Consider the following 20569-nt stretch of genomic DNA (forward strand, 5'->3'; position numbering starts at 1 on the left):
GAATTTCCAACCTCAGTGTTACACAAAACGCCCTACAAAATTGAAAAAAAAAATCATGCGCATTATTAAATTGTATATTTTCAATGTAGTTTCAAGGTATCTAGATGAAAGTGCATATCATAAATGCGGCACCAACATCTTGAGGTATCAATGGAAGATGATGGGGGTCTGTCAATGATGTGGTATGAACCCTCCTCTGTTCAGAAAAATTGATTCATTTTATGGTTCATATGAGTATATATATTGAATTTAATATTGCATTGTAAATTATATAAGTCAATTTGTACCTCTGTAGGATGATCATCATCTGTGCACAAGAGATTAACATATGAAGAGATGACATCATCATCTACACCCTTGCCAACATCATCATATCCACCATGGGATGCATCAACATCGATAGGATCACCATCTCCTCCATGGGAAACATCACTCTAGGGCCCTGTACATATACCCCCGCAGCTCATGCAAACATGTGTTATACTGGGGGTAGCCCTCACCTGGTGCAAATTCTCTAACAAATTGCTCAAAAGGGAACTTAATGAACCAAGAGTAGATTCAACTGCTCGATGATGAACAGGTGTAGGAACAATTGGTGTAGGAAGAGGAACAAGGGGATCATCATGCACACAATTTTTAACTCTATCACTCAATTTGGCCCCTGGCCTGTCCTGTGGTAGGCCTCCACCAACCCCCTGGAATGATCTGATGTCAAAGTAATTGGGTTTTTTACCCAATTCAAATTCAGTCCATAATTTTTTCAAAAAATACATTGGCACCTCATGATTAGAGTGAATACCATCGACCAATGCTCCCAAAAGTGTGCAGCTATTTGTGGGTGCCTACACCATCTAATAGATATACATGACTTCTTGGGATCTATCTCCTCACCCATTTTCGGGTTCGCAAAATAACATTTCAAATCATTTTTTTGTTATTTTCAACTCATTGACTTGTTTATAAGACATGCCATCAAAATAATAAGCATGCATGGACTCCCTCAAAGTGAGATATCTATCCAAATCCCCATCCAATGTCTATACAAAATGGACAACACCTTGCATACTATCTACAAGGCATAGTAGCTACGGAGGAGGATAAGGATCATGTCGGATAGTATGAATATACCTCAAGAGGGAAGAAATATTCCTCCCCATGCTCTCCCTCAACTGCTTGGGAGTAGGTGGAGGTGGAGGTGATGGTGGAGGTGGGGGTGGAGGTGGAGGTGGCATCTGACCTAACAACTCATCTATGTCAAACTCATCCATTATGTGAATATAATCTGCATATATATAAAAACATGAAAATTTATAATTACTATTTAATTTACATTTCACCTTCCCAAAAAATAATAATTAAATACAACATTTAGAAATATAAATTTAAACATTCAAACTCATTTGCATGATTAAAATAAAGAGAGCTAGAGAGAGAGGGAGACTAGGTAATTTGAGAGACAATGAGTGAGAGAGAGTGAATGAGGTAGATAAAGAAAATAGGAGATAATTAAAAAAGGGAGAGTAGAGAGAGTAGATAATGAGAGAGAGAGAGAGTGAGATAGAGAGAGAGAGAGAGTAGGTAATGAGAGAGAGTGAGCGAGATAGAGAGAGTGTGAGTGATATATATATACATTTAAACATTTAAACATCTAGCTATACACATATAACATCTAAATATAAGTAGCATTGGGTTGAAAATGGGTCTAAGGACTCTTATGTCATAAAAGGTCCTCTTAAGAGGTCCTAGGTATCTTAAAAGATCCTAAGTTATACTAAGGGGTCCTAGGATATATCATTTTAAATTCTAACTATACATGTTTAACATTTATACATAACATTAGAAACATATAGAATGTAACAGTTCAACATATGAAAAAGAAATTTAAACATTTAAACATCTAACTATACACATGTATATAGACATGAAAAATTACAATTACTATTTAATTTACATTTCACCTTCCAAAAAAACATAATTAAATACAACATTTAAAAATATAAATTTAAACATTCAAACTTTTACGCACGATTAAAATAAAGAGAGCTAGAGAGAGGGAGAGTAGGTAATTTGAGAGACAATGAGTGAGAGAGAGAAAATAGGAGAGAGTTCATAAGGGGATAGAGAGAGAGAATGATGGAGAGAGAAAAAAGAGGAGAGAGAGAGAGAGAGAGAGAGAGAGAGAGAGAGAGAGAGAGAGAGAGATTTATATATTTAAACATCTAACTATACATGTATAACATTTAAATATATGTAGCATTGGGGTGAAAATGGGTCTAAGGAATCTTATGTCATAAAAGGTCCTACTAATGGGTCTTAGGTATCTTAAGGGGTGCTAGGTATCTTAAAAGGTCCTAGGTTATACTAAGGGGTCCTAAGATATCATTTTAACTTCTAACTATACATGTTTAACATTTATACATAACATTAGAAACATATAGAACGTAACATTTCAACATATAAAAAATAAATTTAAACATTTAAACATTTAGCTATACACATGTATAAAATTTAAATATATGTATCATTGATGTGAAAATGGGTCTAAGGACATAGTAGGATGTATTAAAGGGTCCTGGGTTTCTTACAAGGTCAAAAGATGTCCTAGGATTGTATTAAGGCATTCTATAATCTCTTAAGAGTTCCTAAGATGTACTAAGGGAGGGATAGAGAGAGAGAGAGAGAGAGAGAGAGAGAGAGAGAGAGAGAGAGAGAGAGAGAGAGATCTAGAGAAAGAGAGAGAATGAGAGAGAGAGAGAGAGTTATTATTCATTTTCTATCTATAGTTTATTGTTTGTTTTTTGTCCAGGGTTTATTGTTCTTTTTTTTCTAGGGTTTATTGTTCGTTTGTTTTCTATCTAGGGTTTATTGTTCGTTTGTTTTTTGTCTAGGGTTTATTGTTCATTTATGTTTTTCTTTTTGTTTTCTACATAGGGTTTTAAGTTTTAGCTATTTTTTATTTTTCATGTTTTTTGCAATATTTGAAAACTAAAAACAACTATTTTAAACATTAAATTAAATAATTTTCTAACACTATTAAACAAAAACGTTTCTCAAACTTTAAAGTTTTAACCTACTCACTATAATTAAAAAATGACAATAAATTGACATATTTCTAGAAAAATAATAATAAAAAATGAAAAAAAGAAAAAAGAAAAAAACAAAGGTACGTACCTTCAATGAGGAAAAAAATGGTCTAGGGGTTCGGCTGGCAAGCTGAAAATGAGCACCCGTGCTTCCTAAAACTGCTTACCCATTTTCTAAATAGTGAAAATGAGGAAAAAATGGCTAAATTTTTTTTAAATGCATTTGTAATACCCTAAAAATGGTCATCTAAACCATGAGCCCCTAATCTCGACAACATCACCAAGGTCCTAACCAAAGGCAATTAAGTAAATCTTGAGTACACAATTAATTCTTTAATCATCAAATGTCACATGGCAAAATTAATCAATCAATATTAATTAAATATTCATTTAATTAATTAAATCATTCCAAGTAAATCATTTTAAACAATTATCTTATTTATTTTAATTAAATATCTTTTGCATATTTAATTAAATAAATCAATTTGCCATTAAATCATCAAAAAGAGGAATTAATTTGAAAAATAAATCAATTTGCCATAAATATTAAAAAAAGGAAACAAATCAAGAAAGAGGAATTGGAACTTATGAGCACAAATCTTCAAAAAAGGAAATAAATCAAAAAAATTGACAAAAAAGAATTAAAAATTGAGAAAAGAAATCAATTGGAGATAATCTTGAAAAAAACAAATTAAAAATTGATAGATAATCTCAAAGAAAGCAATTAAAACAATTAAATCTTAAAATTGAATGAAATGGAGAATAAATCAGTTTTTTCTTGATTTTATCTTAGTTTTATTTCAATTTCCTTTAAAACTGAGAAAAGCATCCAATCACATCAATTCACCTGGATTGTGCTTCCTCTTGGAAAATCTTGACCACTCATTATCATTTGATCTTAGCCTTTGGTTTCTTTTTGAATTTTCTATAAATTTAGGCTCTCATCTCTCATTCAAAAGATCTTAGAGAATATATTGTTATCATGTTGTTTTTGCTCTAGGTTCATTGAGATATTGCATACATATTTAGATCATTTATCTCATTTATTGCTTAAATCATGTTAGATTAATCTTGCATCCATCTAGCTTGAATTCATTCTCATATAGATTAAATCCTTTGTTTAGGTGTTGTCTAGTCACTGGATAGCTTAGCAATCCGAGAGCAATCTAAACTCGCATCTACTAGAAGGCAATGGGTTGATTTGTTATGGTTTTATTATTCATTGATTATATCTATCTAACCATGCATGTAATGACTTAATTGAAGTGTTGTGTATTTCAAATACAGGTCCACTTTTCACACACACATTTTTGGTGCCCACCGTGGGGCGGAAAACTACTTTTTCGGCCTCAGAATCATTCTTTTTATCCTGTAGGTTTCGTCCGTACAATCTCTGTGAAATATCCTACAAGCAGTTTCACTACATCGTACGACATTATATTGAAGCCTGCAGTTTATCGTATGACACAATATTATATCCTGTAAATTGTCATACGAATCATAATATGGACTCGTACGACATACTTCTTCTGTTATCTTCTATCGTTCTATATTGATTTTTGACTCGTACGATAAAAGTTTTTCTATCATTCCATTTTATGAGAATTGTCATATGATTCTGTTCTCTGTTAGATTAAAAGTAAGTTTCACTTTTCGGGGTTTTTCTTGAATTAAATTTGGATTATGCTAACACTAACCTTGAATTGTCTTTTGTCTGCTTGAGATTTTTACAGCCTGACCAGTTTCTTGTAGGATGCTTGTCAAAGAATTTATCAATCAAACATATGCCTATCAAAGAATAAAAAAAACATGACTACTGATGCGTTGTTTTTGCAAGTTGCCTAAAGAGAAATCAATCAAACATCGTGTATTCTTTAATTTTTTTAAGGCACCTAACTTGCTATTTGGGTAATGAACAAATCTGTCTTTTGTGCTTTTTTTGGAAAATTCTGAGAGGTAGGAGAGTATGCTCTTGTCTTTCTAAGACAATCAGAAATCTAGACCCTTGAGGCTTTTTCTTTGTTTGAGATTTGTACATCTTTAGCAAGCCTGCCCTCTCGAGGGGTTGAAAAACTCTTAAAGCTATTACGGCCGGTGTGAGGGGAATGACCTAAGTGGGAATGACTAAATGCCAAGTACTCCAACCCACTATAAAATAAATGTGATTTGATGAAAATCAAGTCAATGGTAGTGCTCAGGAATAGCTCTCCTCAGTACCTTCAGGTATATTGAACTTTGGTTTTCAAGGCTGGGATACCTCTTAATTGAGTTTATACCTTGACGTGCCGAACGGAACCCTTACTAGATCCAATTAAAATTAGAAGCTACCCGATTCACCTCCGAAAGGTTGATAATCTTTGTGCAAGAGAGATAGTAACTCACTCAAGACACTTTCCATATCGTGCCCCCATTAGCATTTGGAGTCGGCTAATACAGAGTTGAAAATCCATTGCGTGAGACTCAACGACCGTATTCTGATTAGCTATTGGGTGTGTACCTAAGTCAGCAAGCAAAGGTTTTCTTCTCTAAGCCAACTTCCATAAGGTTTGCATGTTGTGATTGGAGTTACTATTCATACTGTGTGTTTTCTGTGTTTTCATCCCTCAAACTAAAACTGGAATACTAAAACTGAAGAAAACAAATCAACAAACTCAGTGATCAAAACTTTGTTCGTGTCACAAACTAGTCTATCCTGGTCAAAAATCAGTGCATCTCAGAAATTGGTCATACTCAGTTGTCATACCCAGCCATTGAAAAACTCAGAATTTTTGTCTCTGTCCTGTTAAAAGTCATACGAGCCTGGTCATTTGTCGTCCTGCACCATATTCTGTGTCGTACGAGTCTACTAAATTGTTGTACAAAGCTCAATTCTCTGTCATACGAAACCCAGCAGTCAATCATTTTAAGCTAAATCCTATGTTGTACAAAACATAACTGCTCAAAATTATTTATCGTTCGGGACCTACCCATTTGTCGTACGATACTAGGCAGCAACTCATACGAAATAGAACTATCATCGTCCTGAACCTATTATACTGTCGTACGGTTTCAAAAATTCTATCATACGGGTCTTTGATTTTGCCAGTCCAAAATAGTCAAACCTATCCAAAATAGTCTACAATGAGCCTAAAACTAGTTATCATCCTCCTGAGCATAAACAACCTTGATAGTGTACCTCTGCTGTTGTGTTGCATGATTTTGTTGATCATCTTTAAGCTAGTTGAAACAAATATCTTATCAAACCTAGGTTAACTTAGATAACATCTTACACAAGATAGATCATTCCTTAAACTAGACCAGATCTTAGTTACTTCTCTCAATCACTACGTTAAACGAACTACTAGCTACAATTTGGTCTTGACTTCTGCAACACATCTAGCTTTTGGTCTTGTCGGTTACAAATGCCTGTTCAAACCAGAAATTCTCGCAGCAAAAGGGACAAATAAAAATAAATGCCCTTTGTGTCAAAAGACAATCCATTCTTTGTGGAAAACCCCTTTTACAATAAACCGTCCTCGTCACAGATACCAGTTTAGGACATACCAATCTTGGGTATGTCCTAAACTGGTAAAGACAAGAAAGAGAAGAAAGAGAAGCTAATAAATGAGACACTTATGATGACTTTAGCAAGACAAGAAAGAGAAGCTAATAAATGAGACACTCACGATGACTTTAGCAATCATGTCTAGGGAAAGACAAGAAAGAGAAGCTAATAAACGAGACACTCACGATGACTTTAGAAATCATGCCATTGACAATGATTCCTCATCAACTGAATCTGAGCTTCCTGAACCTCCTGAAGCCGAAGTACATAGATGTCAGAATGATAAACAATTTCAAAAAATGATGAAGGTCATCATGGCTAGGTAAAAAGAAGACTATTTCCTATAATTAGCAAGGCAAGGTGCCAAACTCCCTACTGGTTATAATGTGGAGGCCCTCATCTCTAAAAAGGAAGAGACACCATGGGGAAAAATAAGCAAACAAATGCAAGCATTACAAACTGCGGCCACAAGAATAGAAGACAAAGATAAAACACCAAAACAATACTCTCTGGACACAATATGCCCATTCCCATTTGACAAAAACCTCTACATGTCTCCATTTCCTTGACAAGTTGAGATCCCAAAATTTGATAAATATGATGGTACCTCAGATCCTCAAGATCATGTCAGAGAGTTTTGTGCTACTTGTATGGAGTTCATGCACGATCAAACCTACCTCATGTGCCTTTTCCCAAGGAGTTTAGGGGGTCAAGCAATGGAATGGTTCACAAGCCTACCCAAAGGGATAAAAATGTTTGAAGAACTAATCCAACTATTTTTACAACAATACTCATACAACATTCATCACCCAGTCACTATGATAGAGCTTTGCAATACCAGACAAAAGACAAGAGAACCCTTTCTCACATTCCTCCAATGATGGAGAAAGATGTTCTCTCGATATTCACGGACTATCCTAGATCTTGAGAAAATGGATATCTTTGTCAAAAACTTGGTCCCTGAATTGAAGTACAGTGTCCAGATGCAAGTACACCCTTCATTCAACAAAATGGTAGATAACGCCCTCAGAATGGAAGATGTGCTTATCAAAAAGGGAGATATATCACTTTGGAAAGAAACATCGCAAGGTTCTAGCTCTAAAGAAAAGAGCAAATACTGGAAATATGGCAAAGATAACAACAATAACGTTGTTAATGATGGAGTGGTAGATACTATCCAAGAAAAAAAAATATCCACAATATTTAACTTGGCTAGTGGCATGCAAGCACTCAAGGCAACATAAACTACAACAGAGAATCCCTGAAAGAAAACAAGAGAATGGTTTAAAGAAAAACCTTGGCTTTCAAAGCCTAAGCGTGATTTTACTCCTCTAGATGAATCATATGAATCGGCTTTTAAAACTTTATTGGCAAATAATCTGATAACATTGCCAGACAATTCTAGACCATATGACCCAGAAATTAGACCCAAATGGTGGAGAGAAAATGAATACTGTGAATATCATCAAAACAAGGGACATAACATAAACAACTGCATGAAACTCTGACATGAAATCCAAGATCTCATTGATGTAGGCAAGATCATTGTTGGAAATCACGCGACTAATGCTGATGATAAGGCCTTTAAAGATCCCTTACTGACTTATGAACAAGGAGATTCCTCAAAATCCAAGGGATAAGCTAGAATCAATTATACTTACACTAACAACAATAATGTGATCAACATGATTGAATCTGTTCAACCTAAATATTGCAATGTGATCATAGTCCTAGATCACCAAAATCAAGGACAAGCTACTAATGCCATGACTCGCGCTCAAGGAAGATTACTCTCTTAGGAGCTAGTTCCTCAACTTTCGCTCAAACAACATCAAATCTATCAAATAGACAAACAAACACAATCATGGCTAAATCAAAACAACTGGCTTCACCATCTTCTCCTGGTTATAGTATTGTCGAATAATTGAAGAGAACCAATTCTCAAACCTCCATTTTGGAACTGCTTAAGATTTCTTCTACTCATAGAGAGGTCCTGGACAAGGCTCTACTTACCACCAGTGTCCCTAAAGATTTAGATGTAGATCGGTTTCAATCTATGGTGGGTCACCTGAATTCACCTCATTATCTCACTTTCTCTGAAGAAGATGATATCTCACTGAGTCACCCACATAACCAGCCATTACACATTGAAGCCATGATCCATAAACACCGAGTTAAACATGTTTTGATAGATGGCGGCACTGGGTTGAATATTTGTACATGCAATCTACTGACACAGCTAGGATTTTCTGCAAATGTTATTGATCCAACAAAGAAAATAACAATCAAGGCTTATGATGAAGAAGAAAGAAACTCTAAGGGTCTAGTGTGATTACCGATCAGGGTAGGACCTGTAGAAAGAGATGTCATTTTTCAAGTCCTAGATCTTCATCTTTCATACAACATCTTACTACGCAGGGCATGGATTCATGAAATGAAAGTTGTACCATCTATGTATCATCAATGCCTGAAGTTTCCTTATAATGGAGTTGAAGTCAGTATTTCTGCTGATACAGATTATACTTGCAATGCATTAACGCAAAGTGCTGATGCTTTTGTTCCTCATAATAGAGCGGCCTCCACAGCTAAAAGTTCAGAATCTTTGCTGAAAGATTTACAAAAGAAATTGAAAATCACAAACACTGGCATAGATGGCTACAAAATAGAGCCTATACTCTCACTAATGTCTCTTCCTCCATCACCAAGACAGTCAGGAAAACCATCAGAGGCTATGAAGCCACAAACTTCAACTCCAACAGTCATTTACGATGGTGTCTTTATACAGTCCTCTACTTCTCGTGCAAGTGAAATAGAAGAGGATGATGTTCTCAAGTCACTTTTCAAAGAAGATAGTGCAAATAAAGAAATACAACATTGTGAGATTTCTCTGACACAATATGGTCTAGGCTATAAGATGCTTCAACGAATGGGATATTCAGGTACTGGTCCTCTTGGCAAACGTCAAAAAGGTATTGTTGAACCTATTCAGTTACAAACTAAGTCTGCCAATGATAAAGCTGGACTGGGATATGATCCAAGAAAGTCATCAGATCAAAAGCACATGCCCCACCATCAACGTAAGTGGAAGAAAAAGGTACTACCTTTAACAACACAAGAAATTAATACTCAACAAACTCTGGAAGAATGTGATGGTGAACAAAAAGAATTGCCCACCTAGAGAGAGGAAACAGATGGTAATCAAGTTCTAGTTATATTAGCTATGATACCACAGGAAGTAGAAGTCCCAGAGGATATGAGAGAGGAAGTATACAAAATCAGAGAATTGTTTGCACCGCTAAACATTTCGGTCACATATACTGGCAGACAATAAGTAGATGATTCAGAAATTGATTCAAATGAGTATGAATGGGGTCCTGACCATCTCTCAGATACATCTACTACAGAAACCCCTGAAGAATCCAGTGATATCACAGATGATGCACAAGAGCTGATATGCCTAAAATGCAAAAAGAAATGGAAGAAATCAGACTAAAAAGACAAGAAGACTATGAACAACAGATGGAGGAAGAAAGGACACAAGCAATTTCTTCACCTACTAACTCTACCTCTAATGAGATAGGACAAATCAGGTACGAAATTACAAAAGAAGAACTAGAAGGTACAGAAATAGAACCAGTCATCAGCCCAGAGGAAGCTAAATGGAATAGGTGATAGGGATTAACAGAACCATCAAGGTTATGTCCGCAAGTGTGTCAAATATGAGCAATCAATGAACCAGATCATGAAGGAACTTGCAACATCAAAGATGTGGGTGTTGATAATATATATACTTTTACTAAGCCACCTGAAGACAAGTCAGAAACTTCATCTTATGACTCTAATAACTCAGACATGAGCTCTATTCATAACAATGATTATTCAACAACACATTATGACTACTTTATCATGAATGTTGAGATGTTGTTCGCTCACCCTGTTACTACACCACGGTATGTAGTCCAGTCTGAAGTAGGTAATGATGCTAGAAGTAGGTCGGTTGGGTTAGGTCCACTAAATACTAACATGAATTTCGATAATCATGTTGTAACTCTTCCTGGTCTCGAGACACATACGCAAGGTAATCTTCTAGAACTCGACTAGTCAGTCTAAAGCCATGATGATAGTACTGTGAATTTCCTTGAGCCTGTTCCAACCTTATCCTTAATGCATCTGGAACTGATTGATTGTACTCTTTATAACCAACCCTTGGATGTAACTACTTTTTCCAATGACTATACATTAGCCTACTATCTCAATGCAGTTGAACCCATGTACTCTTCCACCAGCGCACATAATGAAAACATGACTAAAGTGGATATCAAGTATCTTAGTCGCAAAAACAAGAAAAATAAAAATAAAAGATCTGATGGCGAAAACCACATTATGGCAGTGTCAAAATCTAAAAAAGAGAAAATAAATGACGTACCTAAAGGTGAAAACCTCTCTGAGGCACCTGAAGGTGAGATACTTGATATACTGCCAAGTCACTTCCAAGAGAGATCTTCCATATTGATCAAGCCAACTCAGCTAGCGAACATTGGGAGTCAAGAGACACCACACATCATTCATTTAGCTCAATCACTATCAATTGAAGAGTTAAAAGATTTCAGCAATCTTTTTTTAGAAAAGAAGATCAACTCTGCATGGACATACTCAGATATGCCAGGCCTAGATCCTGATCTCATCATGCATCATCTCTCTATTATACCAGGAGTTAAACCAGTCAAGCAAAAACTCCGTAAGATGCATCCTCATGTGGCACTGCTAGTTAAGGCTGAACTATAGAAGTTGCTAAAAGCTGGATTTATCAGAGCTATAGACTACGTAGAATGGATATCAAATATAGTACCTATAAAAAAAGCGGACAAATCTATTAGAGTTTGCACAGACTTCAGGGATCTCAACAAAGCATGTCCGAAAGATGATTTTCCATTGCCCAACATTGACATGATGGTAGATATGACTACTAGATATGATATGTATTCATTAATGGATGGATTCTTTGGTTACAATCAGATCAAGATAGCACCTGAAGATCAAGAAAAGACAACTTTCACATGTGCATGGGGAACCTTCTACTGGAATGTTATTCCATTTGGTCTAGAAAACGTAGGAGCAACTTACCAAAGAGTAGTAACCACTATCTTCCATGATATGATGCATAAAAACATGGAAGATTATGTTGATGACACCCTGGTAAAGACTATGAAGAGATCTACGCATATTCCAAAGCTAGGACTCATATTGGATAGAATGGAAAGATTCAAGCTCCGATTAAATCAAAAAAAGTGTGCATTTGGGGTAACATTAGGAAAATTGCTTGGTTACATAATTTCAAAAAAAGGAATTGAGGTTGACCCTGAAAAGGTCCAAGCTATAATGGAAATGCCTCCACCCAAGAATATCAGTCAAATGAGAAGTTTACAGGGTCGTCTTCAATCAATAAGGCATTTTATATCTCAGCTAGCCGACAAAGCTCAACCCTTTACGAAGTTATTAAGGAAAGGGATTCAATACAACTGGGATAAAGATTGTGAACAATATTTATAACAAATCAAAGGATATCTTTCTAATCCACCCATACTAATGCCACCAATTCAAGGTAAGCCACTGATCTTGTACATATCAGCTACAAATACTTCACTGGGGGCACTTCTGGCACAACAGGATGACAATAAAATGGAACGAGCTATTTATTACATCAGCTAAACATTGGTGTCATATGAAATGAACTACACTATAATAGAGAAGGCATGCTTAGAATTGGTCTTTGCATCAAAAAAATTAAGACACTATATGTTAGCACACTCCATTAAGCTGGTAGCCAAGATTGATCTACTCAAACATATTCTCAATAAAGCAACACTTACAAGAAGACTGGCTAAATGGGTCATGGTTCTTACTGAATTTGATATCAAATATGTGGAATGTAAAGCCATCAAAGGACAAGTTATTGCAGACCAACTTGTTGATGCTCCACTTGAAGAAAATCAACCTTTGCATATAGAATTCCCAGATGAATCAATCATGCACCTTACTGAACAATCATGGAAGATGTTCTTTGATGGGTCTTTCACTCAACATGGTTCTAGTGCTGGAATAATTTTTATTACTCCTCATAAATATTCAATTTCGAAAGCTTATAAGATTCTCTTCCCTTTCACAAACAACATTGCAAAATATGAAGCTTTGGTAAACGGGATCAAGCTGGCCATCAAGTGGAAGATTGTTGAATTACACATCTATGGAGATTCTCAACTCATTATCAACTAAATCAATGATCTATATCAGACAAGAGATGAGAAAATGATGCCTTATAAGAGAATGGTGGATGAGCTCAAGAAATACTTTACCTTTGTATCATTTCAGCAGATCCCTAGAACAACAAATAGAGCAGCAGATGCAATGGCCACTTTGGCTTCTATACCACAGCTAGAGGAATCTAATTTTCACTTTGAATTCCTAGTGGAAGAGTTACATTATCTTGCCTATGATTCCCTAGAGTCCCAGGTAGTCTGTTCTATTATTGGACATGACTCATCTCGTTATAGCCACATTTACTCTTACCTGCGTGACCAAGTTGTCCCTTCTAATCTTTCTCGAAATGAAAAAAGGAACCTAATCTGAAATGCGTCACGGTACGTCATCATTGCTAACGACCTATTCAAGCGAGGTTTAGATAATACTTTGCTTAGCTGTCTAGAAACTAAGGAGTCCCAATGCGCATTATCAGAGGTTCATCAAGGTGTTTGTGGATCTCATTCAAATGGTCTAACTTTAGCACGAAAACTACTAAGGGCTGGCTACTACTGGCTAGACATGGAGAAAGAAGCTATAAAATTTGCTAAAACCTATGAAAAGTGTCAATTGCATGGGCACCTTATACACGCTCTAGCAAGGGATCTCATACCCTTTGTGACACATTGGCCCTTCCAACAGTGGGCATTTGATCTAATTGGCCAAATATATCCTACATCATCTAACAGACAAATTTATTATCACTGCCACTGAGTACTTCACTAAGTGGGTAGAAGCGGTTCCACTCATCAAGGCAACTGGAAAACAAGTAGCTCTATTTATTCTTAATTATATCATCTGCAGATATGGTATACCTTCATCCATTATAACTGACAATGGAGGACAGTTCAAGAACAAAGATCTAGATGAACTCTATGAGAAATTCAAAATAAAACAACACTGGTCCTCAGTATATTACCCTCAAGGTAATGGACAAGCAGAGGCATCTAACAAAAACCTATTGACTATCTTGCACAGAACAGTGAAGAAATTCGGGAAGGATTGGCATTTGCAGCTCAATTTTGCACTATGGGCTTATAGAACAAGTATCAGAACACCTACTGGGGCTACACCTTTTTCTTTGGTGTATGGGTCCGAAGCAGTATTACCTTTTGAGGTGGAAATACCATCTCTAAGAGTTTCTTTGCAAGGTCTCATTACTGATGAAGAATATAGAATATCTAGATTGCAAGAGCTCGAATTGCTGGATGAGCATTGGCAATTGGTGTTTGATCATCTTAGAGTGTATCAAAAGAGAATGTCCAAAGGATATAACAAGAAGGTTCGATATCGATAATTTCATGTTGGTGACCTAGATCTGAGAGAAAATCCTAAAAAATCAATAGTTTTGAGACAACAAAGGGAAGTTTGAACCCAACTGGCTGGGTCCCTATATCGTTACTGCAACTTTTGGCTCTAGTGCCTATCGACTCTCAACATCGGAAGGAGAACAGCTCCGCGAACCGCTCAACACCATCCATCTGAAGAAATTCTTCACTTAAATTTGCTCTACTCCAACAGCCTATATAGCGAAAAAGTCCTGAAGAAAATCCTAAAAAATAGAAAAAGTCCTAAAGAAATCCTAAAAATTAGAAAAAGTCCTGAAGAAATCCTAAAAATCAAAAAAAGTCTTGAAGAAATTCAAAAAAAAGAAAAAAAGAAAAAAAGAAAAAAACAAAACAAAACAAAACAAAAAAAGGAAAAAAGAGAGAAAATGCCTTGGTGAAAACCTGGTAAACAGGCACCTTGGTAAAACAATATATGAATCTTTGCCAAGCAGGTGAAAACCTGGCAAACAGGTGCCTCTTGTACTCAAGTGCTCCATCTATCATCGCAATGTTGGCATTCCCGCTTTCATGCATCTTTGATTTCGCTTGTACATATCTTTTAGTCACTTTTGTGACATCTTGGTTCGTTGGAACCCTCATGGCTTGAAACCAATCAATGTCGTAGTCTTAGGGTAATCAACTGATCAATTTACATGTCCTAAGAAGTATCAACCAAGTCAACCTTACGTCAGTGAAACCTGGTCGTCCACTTCGAGTCAGTTACCTGTCTCCTGACTATAGAAGAGTTTTATCACTGAGTTAACAAGCAAAACAACATATTGGAAAACAATCACTAAACAGTTTGAGCTATGCATGAAAATTTTATTTATGTGTTGTCTTTTATATTGGTTTTCGATTATTATTCCCTCTGAGTAACTCGAGGAAGTCTATCTTGACTAAGAGGAGCAAGGATTGGGGGCATAATATCTTCTTTGTTTTTTGCTTGAAGGAATGATCCCAATGATCTAGAAACATCAAAATTAGCTGGGTGTCTATGATAAGAGCCTTCACATCAAGGTGAAATCACCTCACATACCTTGACTCCACTTATTTGAATGCTACAGGGATGTTCCATATCATTTCTTTGTCTGTTTTGAGGGAATTTCTTCATTGTGCAATCCACGTCCATGCGTAATCTGTCCAAGGATATGAACGAGAAAAAAAGGGTCATTGCAGACAAGATAATTAACATTGCACATGAAAAGGAAGGAGCTCTAATCCACTTGCTATAATTGTAAAATGCTCAATGATGAAAATTAAGCTTTTCAAAGTCCAGTGAATATGTTTAGGGTTGCATCTCATTTTGCATCTCATCTTGCATTTCATTCTACATCTCGTGAATTTAGATTGATTTCGGTATGGTAACACTAATCTCTGTATCTTCTGAATGAGAGTTGGAAGCTTCATCATTTCTTAGCTAAGTGGTCTCTTTTCATCATTTCTCCGATCGAGTACTTGTGTTTTGAGATGTTAGCTGCATACATAAGCATTTTATATAAATTTGTACATTTCATTATTCATTCATTTGCATTCATCTTATTACATAGAAAAAATGAAAAATTTGCATTACTCATTTACATCATCATTTATTTGCATGAAAAGAAACAAAAATAGACATTCATATTCATTTGCCTTACATACATTCATGCTAAATCAGAAATGCATGCATATAGAATAAAGCATATAGAACAACATCTCATAATCAATCAACACAAGTACGATGAAATCAAATTAAGAGCTCGTAAATCGGCTGTCCTGAGTCCATTTTTGGGATCAAAATCAAAATTCGAGAACATCTTGCTAGTCAATTTCACCAAATTTCGACCACTTAGCGCTTTTCATCAAAAGCTCATTCTCTCTTCTAATTGTGTTCAATTTCTCATGAATCAATGCTGAATCTCAATTTAACTTCTACAAATCAACTTTGCTCTCAATTTTCTATCAATCAACGCAAAAGTTTTGAAAATTCCTTTGAATCAATTTGTGCTCAAAACAACTTATCATCGCTAAAGAAATTGCCTATTATCATGTACCCTTGCTATTTTTTGATTTTGCTCTCGAGGGGGCATACTCATGATCTTATGACCTCACATCTTCAAATGTTGAGAAAATTTTCAAATCTTCATTGAAAGTCGAGCAAAAATCTTTTTCAACTAAAGAAAATCAATCAAATTCTTATCGCTAGGGGCATCTCAACATTATCGATTTATGTCAAGTTGAGATTTCTCGATCATTTGAATCAAATCAATCTCTAAGGGCATATTAGTTTCATCACTTCATATCAAGCTGATATTGTCTTTATCTGAATCAATCTCTTAACGTTAATTAGTTTCTTCGATTTTCATCAAGCTGATTATTTGTTTAAACTAAATCAAGGGCTTAAAGAGTATCTTTGATCACACTCAATCTAAGTAGGTGTTCAGTATTCATCACTTTGGATCAAGCTAGACAGTTTATCTTTGCTCATCGTATCTTGATCAATCAAGTTCAAGATCAATTTCATCATCACTCACTGTGTCTAGTTCAATCAAGTTCTAGATCAGTAAGATTTGTTTCTTGATCAATCAAATTCAAGTTTAGCATCTTTGTTTTCTATCGTTCCTAGTTCAATCAAGTTCGGGATCAGTATCGCTTTAATTAGACTTCATTCAGCTTCGTCACTTTGAATCAAGCTAAACACCTCGCTTTTCATCTAATTCGTGATCAATCAAGTTCAAAACTGACATCTCCTAGACATCAACTACTCTTTGAACCAAAGTGCTGCTCGCACATTAATTCAAAGAGGGGCAAATGTAATACCCTAAAAATGGTCATCTAAACCATCAGCCCCTAATCTCGACAACATCACTAAGGTCCTAACCAAAGGCAATTAAATAAATCTTGAGCACACAATTAATTCTTTAATCATCAAATGTCACATGGCAAAATTAATCAATCAATATTAATAAAATATTTATTTAATTAATTAAATCCTTCTAAGTAAATCATTTTAAACAATTATATTATTTATTTTAATTAAATATCTTTTACATATTTAATTAAATAAATCAATTTTCCATTAAATCATCGAAAAAAGGAATTAATTTGAAAAATAAATCAGTTTGCCACAAATATTCAAAAAACGAAACTGTAGACATATAAAAATGACCATATTCCTAAATAAATATTTTATGTTCATTCCTCTATTTAATTAAATCTAATTTAATTGAATCACTCACATTCCTCTATTTAAATTAAGTAAATTACTCAATTTATTTAAATTAAATTCGCTAAACCTCTTTTACCATTTAATGGGATAAATCATTTTATTCAATTAAATCCCTTCTATCCACTTTTTAATTAAATTCAAATTTAATTAAATAGTTTACCCTAAATTAAATAAATCTAATTTATTCAATTTCCCAAATTGCAACCAAATTCAATTAAATTAACTTTATTTCAATTAAATCCTATTATTTCTCCATCCACTTGCAAAATCCTACATCTCCCACTTACCTCTCTAAACCTCCTTCTAGATTCTTCTAATCACTTCTAAATTAACCTAACCCATCTCCTAAATATTGTCACAGCCCTAAGAAAGGGGAAGTCACTTCTCAAACCCTCAAAGTCTTTGAAAACCATTAAAGGCTTCAACAACTTAACTTTGAAAGTCTTCCAAACCATTAATGGTTAACTCAACCCTCCAACATGATTAAAGACTTTCTCTAAACTCAACCTCCATGTAACCCAAGCGTCTCATCAAGCATTTATTGCTTTGACCATGGTTATTCCTTAATCCTTTGCAAAAGAGTTTATCCTTTGGGTAAAATCTTTATCCAATGGGTAATCCTAACCTAACCTTAACCCTTACCCCCTAAGGTAACCATTAGGTCTTCTCAAGCATTTAATGCTTCTTACATTTCCTCTCACCCAACCCTATATTGACAATTGTCACCATTTCATTGGTGCAAATTGCAAACATGGATTGATAACTTTCAATCTTGACCTTTGATAAACTCTTTGAATCCTAGCCATCCATTGCCCTATTTTCACTATAAATAGAGCTCTCCCTCCTCCAAAAAAGACACACAAGCTTTTAGTATCATACTTATGCTCAATTTTAACACATCTACTCTCTCTTTGCAATAGAAATTAATCTAATAAACATCTTAGAATAATTCCTTTATCATTAGCTTAAATCATACAACTAATATAGCATGTTAGGATAGTATTTATACTAATCTTGTCATCTTATAATCTAGTTTGTTGCATTTATAGAATCATGCATAGATAGGATGCATTCTCATGTTAAAATCAACAAAAGCATCCCTCGTTCTTGCATTTGTCATCCCTAAACCACTTTTCTCAGTGATCTGAGAGCAAAGACATTTGTTTGAGGGACTTTGTGAGATAGAGAACCATGGAACCAACCTTGGAAAGCCGAGTCATCCTTCATGACTCCATAGCTTGCACCAAGAATTCCTGTGGGTGTGTGGACAAGTCCCTTTGAGCTTCATTTTTCACATTTTAAGTTTCATTGACCCGCTTTTCCAGCACACATTTCTGGCGCCCACCATGGGGCACTACCCCATTAATCAAATTGGTTTTCAGAAATACACACTTTTGCAGGTACGCGGGAAATACGAATCAGTGCATGGAGAATATTGTTTAGCGCATCTCGCTAACATTATAGTGCATCTTGTACACTGTTTAGCACATTGGGTTTATACTCTAGTGTATGAAGTTCTTAGATTAGCGCATCACCTTTAGTAACTTTTCCTGTAGGTCTCGGCGCAAAAGAAAAATAGAGCATTGCATCCAGAAAATAGAGACGCACATCGGGCTTGTCAGATAGCACATCAAAGTCATCCTATAGTGTGTACAGTCTGTTTTGTAGCGCATCACATACAAAAAACAACAAGAAAATTGTAACCAAACTTAAAGTTAGACTTGTAGAAGTCCACCAAATCCAAAATCTTTCTAACCATTTTGAGTTGATATTTTGCAAGATTACTAACATCTTATTGCAAGGATGAGCTTAGTGTTATTTTTAGAGCTATAAATAGTTTAAATTTTTACTAACTTAGTTAAGTTAGTTATAATTTAAGGTCTTTTTAACTCTTGTTAAATAAAATCGAACTCACCTTATTTGGGTTGTAAAAAGAACCACAAAATCAATCTTTTTCTTGCTTTTTTTTTTAGGAGAAAATTTCTCAATTTGGGCTCTAAAAGGAACAAATCAAATTTTCAAGTTTATAATCAAAAGGCTCAGAAAAAGAACTTTACCATCCTTTGGTGCATAAAACGATTCATTTTAAATTTCTGCAAAGTAAAGAATCACACAAGTTCAAAGGTCATTTACAATCAAAGAGGGAAGTTCAGAGGTGATACTTTGAAACCGGATCGAAAACAAAATTTACTGTCAGAAATAGTTAGTGTGTAGACTGGGCCAGCTTAGCACGTGGGGTATTTTCCTTAGCGCTTTGAGAAACTTTTGTAGTGCATAGGGTCTCTATTTTAGCACGTGATCAAAACCAGAAAAATAGGGGTTAAAACAGAGATAAATTTAGAAAATTTTGAAGACATTTTTGGAAACCTCCTTTCATCAGCTTCATTTTCATCAAAACAGAATATCAAAAACAAAGTATTGAAAACTATTTCTAAAACTAATTTCTTGTCAAACAAAAGTTGTCCAAACATCTAAAACTGGTCGCACGATAAACATATCTATCCTATAAAAATCAGGAGACATCATCACACACAGCAAATAGGTCCTTTTTATCATATGGATTTTATCCCAAACACACTTGTTTTAAAACTCCAAGTTGTCAAATAAAGTTTCCATATCGGAAGACTTTTTCCATATCATTTGACGCACTTTGTCATGAGGGGGCATCTAAACCTTCACTTGGATAAAGTAAAACTTGAGTTTCCAGACCAAGATAAACTAAATCCAAACCAACTCAAAAGGAACTATTGATCACTTATGCATGACTAATCCTCATATTCTGAGAAGAAAGAATATTTATCATAACACTAAGTTAAAGAAACAACAACCAAGTCCTTTGAAATTTGCCAAAAGAAATAAGTTTTTATACATCAATCGCCAACTCTTCAAATCTCATCGAACATTTCTTTGTCATGTACGACTCTATATTCAGAACAAATCCAACGAATTTGACAAAGAACCTTTGAAGACTAGAGCATTCTGCCAAAAATCCGCATTCAGTCAACAAATCAATCATGGAGGAAAGATCAATCCTGCATTCTTTCTCGACAAGTGCATCACTTACAACATGCCCCGATTTGAGCCACCAACCCCTGAGCAACACATTGAA

The sequence above is a fragment of the Cryptomeria japonica genome, chromosome 7 (genome assembly GCF_030272615.1).
Source record: "Cryptomeria japonica chromosome 7, Sugi_1.0, whole genome shotgun sequence".
NCBI lineage: Eukaryota > Viridiplantae > Streptophyta > Pinopsida > Cupressales > Cupressaceae > Cryptomeria > Cryptomeria japonica.